Genomic DNA, 13,103 nt, shown 5'->3' with positions numbered 1-13,103 from the left:
TGGTGCCAGTGGACATGCCCATCTTATGTGTCCATAGTGTTTCATTGTTTCATAGATGCTTGCTTAGAATTTTGGTAAATCATCTTTATTGTATGTATGTCATTCTTGTCTCATTCTCTTTTACTTAGGGCAAGAAACAGCCTAATTTTAGTAAATGCTTTTTCCCCTTTTTATTTGTTGATAAATTACATTGGTAGATTTTCTAATGTTTTAGTTGAATTGTGTTGATTTCTAATGTTGCTGGATTTAACTGTTTGATCATGGATTATTACTCTTTTAAAACAATGCTACCAAGTTTGTGCTGGCTAAAGATTATGCTAGCAAAGTAAGTGGGAAAGCTTTCCATCTTTTCTCTTCTCTGGAATAATTTGAAAAACCCAGGAAGGACTGTTCTTTTCATATCAGATAGAATTTGACTGTAAAACCATCTACCCCTTTTTTTAAGGTAGATCTTTGACAGTCCTTTTAACTTCTGTGATTATTAGTATATTCATGTTCTTCTACTTCCTCAGTCAATTTTGGGAATTTATATTTTGTTAGAAAATAATTGTTTTCTTCTAAATATCCTAATTAATTGCCATAGCATTGCATTAACATTTTCTTACAAATATTTTAATTTTTACAATATTTTTGATTATATTGCCCTTTTCGTTCTAATGTTATATATTTTTGTACTTTTGAACCTTAGGCTAGCTAAAAGGGCTAATGTTTAATTGATATTTTCAAAGAAGCTACTTTAGAGTTGTAAATAAAGCTACTAATTTATTAGTACTATGTACTGAATAAAGCTACTTATTTCTTTTCAATTTTTAAATTTTAATAAAAGTATTTTAGAAATAGAAATATTTTCTTATAAGAGCTTTATTTGTATCTGAGGTTTTAATATGAAATATTTTTGTTAATGTCTAGATAATTTCTCATTTCAATTTTTAATCTTATTTTGATTCAGAGGTTAACTAGAAAAAAATCCTTCTGAATTTTGAAGATAAATTTTTTTATGAGGGGAGGGGTATGTGTGATGGGAAGTCTTTTTGATCTTGATATTAGAGAATGCTGCCCATAATAGCTATGTTTTTGAAATTCATTGATGTTTTCTTTGTGACCACGTAGTTCACTGACCTCTGTAAATCATGAATATAAGAGAAGCATATATGTTTTCTGTAGAGTAAAAAATTTACTTCTACTATTATTCTTTTTAATTCATATGTATATAAGTACTTCCAGTAAATTGAATTTGGTTGTATTATTGAAATATTCTGTATCCTTGCTTATGTTTGGTTTACATAGTCTGACAAATTTGGGAAGAAGTTTGTTAAAGTATCTATCCCCTCTGTGGCCATAGTTTTACTAATTTTTTCTTATTTTTTTTTAAGTTCCTTTTGGTGATAGTGTCCTTGCCACAATCTTTTTCTGGCTTTATATATTTCATAGCTGTGTTATTTGAAAAACTATTTATGACTTATTTTCCATTTGGGTTGAATCTTTTTATGTTATAGAGTACACTTCTCTCTGTTCTGCTTTCTCCAAGATTATTTTGACTTATGTTTACCAGAAGCTGTGAAGGGTCTGAGATTTTACCCTACTTGTAAGCTAACATATCAGCCTGCCACAGTTTCATGAATTCTGGCAGAAAAGAGAATCAAAGGACTTCTATTATTATTAATCATAACAGCAGCCAGAGTATCAGCATTTTCTTGTGCCACTTCCTAAAGTCCCTATTCCCACAGGGTGATGGTGAAGAGGGCAAGGGGATATCTGCATGCTGAGCGATTTGCATTACACAAGAGGAACCCTGAGCTTAGGGAAGTAAGCAGGTCCACCCTCGCACTGGAGGGGACACTGTATCTTTCAAGGCTGTTTGCTCTACAAAGATCCTTGAAAAGATAGTCCAAGACTTGAACAGGAGAGACCCATGGAGAATTGTTACCCAACTGTTTTTATTTGTACCTGCCTATCTTTGCTTATTCCTTTTTTTCTTTAATTAATTTAAATTTTATTTTTGAATAGGTAATATGTTTGCCAAAGCAGAGAGGTACAAAGGATGTACCGTGAAAAGTTCATTCATAATGAACTTTTTAATTTTTTAGGTATATAAGTTATATATTATCTAATCATAAATCCCACATTTGTTTTAATCTTACAGTTAAGTAGATTCAGTTCTCACTGCAAATCCTTTTGCTTTAGCTATTCCAGGCATCTCTTGGTTAGCTTAGGTTTATCCTCATATAAATCCTTTGAGAAGGGCTCATGGGAAACTGTTCACTAGACTGCTTCCATGTTTAATATTGGTTGTCTGTGTTTTTTGTTTGTGTTTTTGAATTACAGTTTGGGTGTAAAATCTTTGGGTTACGCTTCCTTTACTTGAGGATATTATAAGCTTTCTTCCAGTCTTACAGTGTAAAATGCTTCTCTGGAGATGTCTGAGACCAGCCTGATTTCACCTCCTTTTAGAATTGACAGTCTTTTTGCCAAGGTGCCCAAAGAACTCTATTTTTTGTGACCAATATCTACTAGCATATATTTTAAATAGTGTTGATTTTTCATGATTAGTTTTCTCTAGGATTCAATTCAATTCTAGGATTTAAGTATATAGATCTAGATCTATTTTTGTTTCTGTGATGTAATTTTATTTTTTACAATACTGTAGGTGTGTAATAGGATCTCCCTTTCTTGTCTTCCTTAGGTAACATTTTTTTCTGTAATTATTAAAGCTTTTTTCATTTCCAGTTTACTATTCTCACTTTTGACCCCTTGTGTTCCTAACTGTGATATCAGGTATGTCTGTTCTTTCTTGTTCTCCTTCTAGCTTCACCTTCATCTTGTAATAGGTTTTTTTCCCTCTTCTTTTTCATCTTCACTCCTGAGCTCTTATATTTTGGCATGTGTTCTAAGACAGTTGCTTCTCTATGTTTCCCTGTTTTGTTTATTTTTTCTTTTTAATTCATAGTAAATAAGTTGATTTGTTGAGGCTAGATAGTAGTTATATGATGTCCTGTTATACTGTTCAACACACATACATTTACATTATAGCTGGTAAATTTAGTGTTGTTCTTTCCCTTATTTTGTATTTATTGTCTATTTTACTTTGTTCTTTCCAGCCTTCTCTGGATTGATCAAGTTACTTTCCCTTTCCTCCAGATTAATGCAGAACTTTTACTATACATCTTTCATTCCTTCGTTGGTTACCTTACTTTAATATATATTCTTAAACATATACTTCTGTTTTATTCTGTCAAAATTAGGAGTTTTCTTTGTGCTCATCCCCCTAATATATTATTCTTGCTCACTTTCCTGTCCCCTACTCCCCTCCCCCTCTATCTCCAAGTCCTGGATATTATGAAATAATTTAGACTTTACATCCTACATTACATATTAAGTTTGCACTGGCAGGATGTTACTTTTGTTTCAAAAATCCTTAGTTATGTTACAGTTTCAATCACAGTATTATCTATTTAGATTTAAATTTCACTTACACATATTTCATTGCTCACTGCTGTTTTCTGTACTCTTTAATTTTCTCTTTCTGTATATTGAGGGTTTTGTTGTTATTTTAATTTTCTTCTTTGTTAAAAGCATTTTCATGAATAATTTCCTTAGAAAGCCTTTCATGGATGGTATACTTAATGAGCTGTTGGATTCCCAAGTGTTTCTTGTTCACCTTCATATATGATTACTATCTTTTGCTGAATATAGGATATTTTTCTTTTTCTTTTTTTTTTCCCCTTTAAGTCTGTAAAATTGTGTACTGTCTTACTCCCATTATTATAGATGTGAAGTCTTGCTGGGTCTCATTGTTTTTTTGTCTTAATTTACCTGTTCTTTCCATTTGGAAGCTTACAGGTTAATTTTTTTTTGAATGTTGGAAATCCTCTTTTTTTCCCAGGATGTATCTATTTAAGTGTTTTTTCACTCGACTCCCATCTTTATTAATCCTGCTTGAGACTTTATAAACCTTTTCAGTCTAGCAACTCAAATGTTTAGTCAGCTCAGGGATTATTTTCTTCTAGTATTTCTTTGATTATTATTTCTTTCTCTGTTCCTTTTTCTCTTCCTGTGATTCCTATGATTTCAACATTAGAGCTCCTGGATTTATCCTCTGTGTCTTATGTTTTTGTTAATTTTTTTTTTTTTTTTTTTTTTTACATGATATTTATTCTAGATTACTAACTTAGTTTTCTGCATTGGCCTTCCTTTTTCCCTTCTGAAATATTAAATTAAAAAATAATGGGTTTTTGTTCTAGGAATTTCTACTTGTGAAGTCATCATCCCTTTCCTCCCTCCCTTTCTTCCATTCATTCATTTGTTCTGATATTATAGTAGGTGTCTATTTCAGTTTTTCAGCTTGCTTCACCTTCATTCACATTGTTGTGTATACTTAGTTTATGACCTTTCTCTGTTCCATAATGTTAGCACACATGTAGATCATACTATTATTTCTTTCTCAAATAGAAGTGGATAGAATGTAGGATATTCTTCTCTTGTGAGCCTTGTGGTCATTAGCTTGGCACACACTAGCCCTTTTTGTTTAGAAGTGTGAGGAAAGAAGTTTCCCTGTTCTTGGGTGCAGAGAGAGTTCTGTCCTCAGGCCAACTCAGTAGCTTCTTTTTTTCAGTAGTGCTTTCACTGTCAGAGCAGCCTTCTTCCCTTGTTCCAGTGGGATTCACTCAGGTACTGAAGTTGCCTGGGCAACTGAAGGATTGGTAAACTTTGAGCAGAAAGAAATAAACCTGTTTCAAAATCAGTGTGTTTCCCCTCTTCTTAAAACAATTTTCTTATAAACCCATTTTACACTTGCTCTCTCTTGATTTTTCATGAGGTTTCATTATCTGAGGTTTCAGATGAATCTAGATTTAGATTCTCCAGGATCCAGCAATTAGTTACAGTTATTTTAGTAATTTAGTCGCAGTATTTAGTCATTTAGTACCAGGGTGAAGAGGGATCAAGAAAGAACTCTGAGTTGTTAATGTTACATGACTGTTGTCAGAGCTACTGGTTCTCACCTTCCTGCTTTTTCCTTCAGGTACATATGAGTTTCACTCTTTGCTCTATTATTTTAGGAGTGGACATTTAAAATCTCTCTCCTGTGCATACATAGTGCTTTTAATTCTTTACCCATACATGCTAATCAACCTATAATTATTTATTGGCAAACTCCGCATATACTCAGTGCTTTCTGGTTGATTGGCTGATATGAACCACTGGATAAAGACGAAGTCAGTACACTTAAAAAAAAAATAGGTCTGAGCTCAGCTGAGTCACCAGACTGCAAGTGCAGTGCCCAAGTCACTGAAACACCAACCCCCTGGCTTTGGGGCATTTTCTCTGCCATTGGTTCATTTGTTGCTTGGTGCTTTCTTTAGTCTTTGGAGATCTTTTGCTTCATTAGCTGTTCAAAAAATATTTATCAAGCAGTTACTGTGTACAAAATACTATGCTACGTGCTGGAGTAAGCAGAACCTACAAGGTTCCCTGCCCTCATGGAATTTACTGTTTCTTGAATACAGAGGTTGCAAAGTATTGGCTACATCAGGCTCACAGACTTTTTTTGTTTGCTTACACAGTATCAAAGATGTTTTTGAGTCAATATTTTGAAAATGAAGAAATTTCATCTAAAAACCTAAATTTGCAGCTGCTTTAAATATACCTAGCCACACTGGCTCTTTATTCCCACATGGCATTCTGCTATAGTAGCAACCGCCCCTTTAGATAGGACTGTGGGCACCAGTTTGTCACAATTACCTGTTAACCCCTAAAACTAAGGCCAAATTCAGTTGACATTTATTGTCACAACTGTTTTGTTCTTTTTTCTTATGAAGTAGTTTAAAAGATGAGCTACTTTTTGAACGTTTTCTGGCTTATCCCCCTTTAGGCATTTTGAGTTTTGACCCTGTACATTATCTACCAGTCAGCCTGCTAATTACCTTGTAGCCTCAGGGGGAAGCAGCAGGGAAAGACCATCAGGCTTTAGCCTCAGTACGTATACATACACATTGTAATACACCTTCTCAGATTCATTCTAACAGAATGATAGATAGAATCGTAGTTCATAAATCTGATAATAGTTCTGACATAATGTGTTTTGTTGTATGCTATAATACAATACCATTGTATTGACATTTTTCAGTTTCAATACGATAGTAGAATTTTGTTTAATTTAGCTAACATTTAGAGCCTTAAGCATTTTTACATTCATTATTAGTTCTTTTATTTTTAATCATCAATATGAAAGACTGTGAGATGCAGGTATTATGACTTGCAATTTATTTGAAGAAAACGAGACTCAGAATTTTGTGCATTGTCCAAAGTTCAGACCTGTTCTTTTCCGTAAGACTGCAATTCTATTTGCGTTATCTCATTAGATCTTCATAACACTTTTAAGAGACAAGTCTAGCAGGTTTCATCATTTCTTTAGATTGGAGAAAACAAACTCAGAGGAAGTGTCCTTTCTTGCCAGTAATCACATAGCTAGTATTCAGAACATACCTGCTCCTTGCCAGGTACAGTGGTAGGTATTTAACAGATATTATTTAATTCTTACCACTGCCCTATGAAGTAGGTATTGTTGCCCCATTATATTCCTAAACCCGTTGCAGAGTTGGAATTTGAACCTAGAACTGTCTATAAGTAACACTTTTTAAAAATTTGCTACATTATATTACCCAGATTGTTTGACTCTTTTGTTATTGCCATTAAAGCCTACATTATAATTTAATACATTAATCTAATTCTAAAAGTATACAATCATAAATTAAGTTTGAAAATCAGCTTTTTTGTTTTTTTTAGGACTGATGTTTTTCTCTCTGCATTGATTCAAAACAAAAATGGACCTGAAACTTTTTAGTTCAAAGTATATTTTATTTTAATTTTGTATATATTCAGCAGTTTCTTTTCTTTTTTTTTTTTTCTTTTCTGTATGTGTGTGTTTTGGGGTATTTTTTTGTTTGGTTTTTGGGGTTTTTTTTAACTTTTTAATGTGGACAATTCATTTAGGTAAACACTTGTTCAGGGTTTAGCAAATCAGTGATTTGTAACAGGGAGGGAGTAAAGGAAAGTAATCTTAATTTGGTATGAAGATTGGGAAGTAATTTGGTAATTTAAAAATTTCTTAGATGACTTGTATAACTTCTTGCAGCTTATTAGGTACCTTTTTTTTAAAAAATTAATTAATTAATTTTTGGCTGCGTTGGGTCTTTGTTGCTGTGCGCGGGCTTCTCATTGCAGTGGCTTCTCTTGCGGAACATGGCTCTAAGCGCGCGGGCTTCAGTAGTTGTGGCGCATGGGCTCAGTAGTGTAGCTCGCCAGCTGTAGAACGCAGGCTCAGTAGTTGTGGCACACGGGCTTAGTTGCTCCGTGACATGTGGGATCTTCATGGACCAGGGATTGAACCATGTTCCCTGCATTGGCAGGCGGATTCTTAACCACTGCGCCACCAAGGAAGTCCCGGTAGCTGGTTTTATAAAATACTTAATCCTGAGCTATTTTTTTAGGCGAGTTAGAAATAAAAAGGTCCAAGAAAGCTAAATCTATAAGTATTTAGTTAGTGTTGTTTTTGTATATTTTACCTTTTAGAGTATATACTTTGGGTTCCATTTTATTTTACTTACATTTTCTTGGAGAAGGTGCCAAATGTCAATTTCCAAAATATTCCCAAGAGTACACATCTTTCCTTAAAAGTCATCAGAAGAGTCACAACTTCTGTCTCCTCTTGAAGAATAGTCTTAGTTTTAAAGTAAGTTTCTAACAATGCAAATGAAAAGTGGCTATATGTTTAGCCAATTCTCAATTATATTTAAACTAAAGAAAGCATTGATGCAGTAAATGTCAGTAGCATCTAGGCAGAGGAAGCCCACAATTTCTCGTCAAACCAGAATAAGAAGTTTCCAAACAGGGTAAAATTTGACCCTGACCATGAACTTTGAGTTTTAGACAGTTTAGTAAAGGTTATCCCCATGTTTTTATTGATATATTAATCTTACAGTGAAAATGACTGTTTTCCTTTGTTAAATATCATTTCTAACTCCCCTTAATGATACTTGAGTACAGTAACATCTCACGGATCTATAATCTAGAATATTAATGTTAACTTCTCTTAAGTCCATTAGATATAACTTTATATCTGAAAGTATTTATTAATAAACCTTGTGAGCCACAATTTTTCATTCTTTGAGTAATTGCTTCTTACTAATGTTGTGAATTTTTTTAATTCTCGATTTTTCTAGGGATTATTTCACATTTCAGCTGCTTTTGTTTTCTACTGCTATCATTGAGGGTTCAAGAACAAAAAATAAGTCTTCAGGTAAAATGCCTGATCCATAATAGTGCTTGGCATTGTATTTTGCTGAAAAGATCATATACCTTTGGATGCTTGATCTGAAAATAAGGTTGTGATGATTATGAAATTTTCGCATGGAGTTTTGTTGGCTGCCTCTAACAAATTTGGTCTTAGTTGTTGTTTTTCTCCCCCACCACCCCAAAGGATTTTGGCTGTCTGCTTTTGTTCATGTTGTCTTGATCTGCAGTAACTATATGGATATGTGCTTGTACTTGCTAAATATTTTAATTTTGCATATTTGGCTGCTTGAATTTTAAGTAATTTCTTTGGGTGATGCAAATTAAGAGCTTGAGGCTATGAGTAAGATAACAATTTACAGAAGTTTTTAGTTTACAAATGTATGTTTCTTATCTACTATATTGAAATATATAGATTTCACATTTTGCAAAAATTAAATTTACAATTCAGTTCCTCAGTTGCACACATTTCAAATGCTATTTTCAGGCCATATGTGGCTAGTAGCTACTGTTTGGACAACACAGATAAAAGATTATTTCTGTCATCATAGAAAGTTCTGTTGGACAGGGCTGTTTTCCTGTTCCATAGAAGGAAGTAAGCGGTAAAGTGTGAGTTCATTTCTGATACCAGTTTTTATAGCAGTTTAATAACTCCAGAAGATAAAGCATATGACCAGTCTTAAGCATACTTCCTCTAAATAGGTAGCCATCCTCACCTTTAATATTCAAATCTAACGTTGCCTAAAACAGTTTGCTTCTGTATTTATACTCTTAAAGTGAAATTGTTTTGTAGCAAAATTCATGAAGTTGTAGAAAGGCCAAAGACTTACCCTAAATTTGAATCCTGACCCTAGAACTTACTAGTTTAGTAACTTCTGGTAAGTTACTTAATTTATTTGAGCCTCAGTTTCTTTATCTGTAAAATGGAGGTAACCTTAGTTACCTCATAGGATTAATAAAAGACTTAAGTACTTCTAAAAGCATGTAGCAAAGTGGACATTTATAATACTTTTAAATATAGAATGAAGCCAAAACGTTTAAAAGTTCATTAGGCAGTATCATTTGTATGGAGTTGTTCCCAGTCTGGCAATTATAATAGGTCTCTAGAAATGGCTGGGTCAAGAGTATCCTATAGAAGTTTCTGTTGGCCATGGGATTATTTATGACAATTTATAAAATTGCAACAACTAGAATAACCAGAATGGGGAGAAGAGGAAAGAGAAAAATGACCAACTTTGTTTTTCAAGAAGTCATAAAGGTTTTTCTGATAATAATGATAAAAACTAATATTTTGTATAGTGTTTTTATAACATGAAATTTCACACAAGAGTCTTTAAAATTTCATCTCTATATAATATTTTGAATACCTTTATTAATGCTAGTATTAAAGAAGAGTAAAAGGAAACTCAAGGGTGACCAACATTTTGGAGGTTATGTACCTAACTAATAGTGAGAATGGAAATTCATATATCGCTTGCAACTTTAAATCTTATGCTCTTTCTATTTCAGCATGCTCTTTCCTTGATAGCAGTTGTTTTCTGAAGCAGGTGTATATTTCAGAATCTCTAGGGATGGGGCCCAGGTATATGTTTTTTTGTTTTGTTTTGTTTTGTTTCTCTGTTGAGCAGAATACATACCCAAGTGATTCTGGTGCCTACTTCTTGATAAAATCATTGTTCTATTCCAGGTTTAATTCTTCTTTTCCTGTATCAGTACCTCTAAATTAATGCATAGACCATGTGAATAAGTCAAAGAATTAGACTGATAAGGAATACACTGATTCCAGCTGTTAGGTGGGACATCAACACTTTTGAAAAAGCAACACAAGTTTAGTTTCCTGTTCACAGTCTTGAGTATCTCTCCACTAATCAGTGTTTGTGGAGAGCGGGAATTCCATACTAGCCAACCATGGTAGTTAAATCTATTTGTGTTCCCTTCTCTGCTTTTCTCATATTAATTTTGGCTAGTTAGTAGTCTACCCTTAAGGTATTCTAGTCCTAAAACATTGACTCCTTATTGCCTGAGATGGTTTCTTCATGACGGTTTTCAATTGATTAGCTAAAGACTTTTAATAATCTTTTCTCAGCTGTCTTAAAGATGCTTCAATGTCCTGGATTTAGTGGTATTTCTAGGCCCTATTTAACTCTGCATGTATCTCATTACTAAGCTGAAAACTTCCCTTTGAAAGAAAGTACAATGTCACAATAGGGTAGGAGAGGGGCATACTCTAGAAAACCTCCAGTCAAAAGTTAATCACATTGCATAGTAACTTTTCAAAAATAAATACCTTCAAACGTACAAAGACAGATTCTATTGGAAATAAGACTTTCAAATTTGAAAATTAAGCATTTGCTACTTGGGGCAGTAACTGTTGAGAACGAACTGTCTTTTAACTCAGAGTTGCTTATCAAAATGCAGTTGAGCAGTGGCTATAATATGTTAATGTTAACTTTTAATTTTCTGAGCAGAGATCATTTCATTAGAAACTGTTTACATTGGCTATTGGGCTGCTTCTGCACTGAAATTAATGTGTTTGGAATGTTCGTATATGTGTGTGTGTGTGTGTATGTATATATGTATATACATACACACACACATATACACACATATACATGTATGTGTATATATATATATGTATATCTTAACATAGAAAGTACAGTTCTGCATATTTTTTATTACTTGGGCTTTAGGATCTTCTGATTAAAATGACTGACATTAATATGTCATTCTAGATTAAACTAAAAAGATTTTTTAAAATTAGTACCTGCAAAGCATATCATTATATTCTTAAAATATATATTATTCTGTTAATTATATGCAGATTGGATTTGTCTTTGTTGTACTGTAAATAAATTTTCTTATAAACAGGATAACCAAGGCCTTTTAAAATACTAAAATTTTCCCAACTCAAAGATTTTTAAAACCTATTGTAATAAAGAAATGAGAGTTGGTAGTTATAGGTCAACATAAAAGCATTGTAAGACACATTTCTGTGAACAATGAATTCAGAAGCTTTTACTTCGTGGATTTCTACCTATTTTTATTTTGTGTTGAGAATCTGTTACATAGATTTATATGGCAAAAATGTGGCAATACTTTTTATTTTTTAAAAGCTGGTCTATCTAATTTATGTTAATAGAGATTTTTTGGTTCCTTTATACTTAAATCTAGATGCATTGTTACTGTATTCCAAAAGGTAGAAAATTTGATACCCTAGTCCATCAATTCTAAGACACACTTCTTTTTATAAATTTTAACAACTCTGAAAAATGAGACATGTCTTAAAATTGATTTGTGTCATAGTTTAATGGAAGCATTTTTTTCTTGGTGAAATATAAAACTCATGGTGCATCTTATAATTATTGATGTCTTAGGCTTGATAAAAAGTGATGGTTAATTTTTTGAAGTTAGTTGTGGGACTTGGATTTATGTTATGATGTGGTATATCTTTGTGGTGAAAAAAATCTAAGTGGTGAGAACATACCACAAAAAATTCCATATTATTTGGAATTATACCTGTACTATGATCCTTTAATGTTTCCTTCAAATCTTTTCCTCTTTTTTTCATTGCTATCATCCTAGTGTTAAATGATAAAACTAAAAAATTTGGTAACAAGTTTGATGTCCTTTATTCAATGGAAAAACAATCCATAGATTGGGGGACTACACTGCCTAATAAGCACCTCCCCAGGGGATTTTGGGCAAGAGTGAGTTTTATGGGGCCTTAGAAGAGGCACTGTGAAAACAGGACATGATTAGCTAGGAGGCTGGGGGTTTCCTTATAAGGCTTACAGGTTCTATTTTCTAGGGCAAGGTAGGCTAGCTAAAGCTGAGTTGGAGGATTGTGATTGGTGTTGGGTTTCCTTGAGAGTGAGGTATTTTCTGTAGTGCAGGCTGACTTAGGTATAGGTTTGGGACGTGGTCAGAGCCACTGAGATGACTTCCATTTTGTGGGTTCCAATATACCAATTAACTTTAACACTAGTTAGGTGCTTTACATTAAACTGGTCCCCTATCTGTGGAAAGCTATCCAGAACAATAAGAGGAACATGGAGATCAAGAGAAGTAGGAAAGACTTGGGGTTGCAGGTGGGGTCGGGGTTGCGGTTGGGACCTCCAGGGTCAAGAAAAGAAAAATGGGGAGAGGACTCTTGACGGGAGTGTTAATAGGCATCATTTTTCATTTACCCAGTTCCACTTGCCCAAAAATCTTCTTCTGGTTAAGTCTTTGATGTGATATATTAGCTTGTGAGCTACCCAATAGTTAGCTAAAATTACATCAACCATATTCCCTAGATTCTGAAAGCATAAGCCTTCTTGCTAAGGCCTTTCCTTTTTCTGTGGAAGTTGCCCTCTTACCCCCTCTAGCCTTATAGGTAAATCATCTGCTGGTACCTTACTTTCTGTAGGCCAAATAGAGTCTGTATTTCATCTTAATGTGCTATCTCAAAATGAATAACTAAAGGGGGAACTACTTATAGAATGGATTTTTCTAGAAGGAACTATTACAGATATGTGCACAATTAAATTTGTTGGTGTTTATAAGAGGTATGGGACTAGCAGATAAATGCTTAATTTTAGGAAACTTTCCTACCTTGCTCTGTGTTTAAGCACTTAGGTAGAGATTAATGCAGCCTTTCCCCTTTAGCTTGTTTGGTTTTTATTTCCAAAACCAGTAATTTATCTATTTGTGATATAAATTTATATTGCATTTTCCTGCTTTTGCTTTTTGTTCTCTAAACTTACTAAGAATGTGTACTCTTCAACAGTTTTAATGGCATGTTTTAGTTATTCCTCATTTAAAAAGAGTCACAA

General features: G+C 33.4%; 1 protein-coding gene across 1 annotated transcript in view; it reads left to right on the top strand.

The window, feature by feature from the left end:
• The window catches only part of ZNRF2 (zinc and ring finger 2), a 94,395-nt gene that overhangs the window by 68,156 nt on the left and 13,136 nt on the right, over positions 1-13,103 (top strand). The gene's annotated exons all lie outside the window — the stretch shown is intronic.

Source organism: Balaenoptera musculus, chromosome 9 (assembly GCF_009873245.2).
Source record: "Balaenoptera musculus isolate JJ_BM4_2016_0621 chromosome 9, mBalMus1.pri.v3, whole genome shotgun sequence".
NCBI lineage: Eukaryota > Metazoa > Chordata > Mammalia > Artiodactyla > Balaenopteridae > Balaenoptera > Balaenoptera musculus.
The sequence above is the reverse complement of the archived record's forward strand: the minus strand, read 5'-3'. Positions and strand labels throughout refer to the sequence as shown.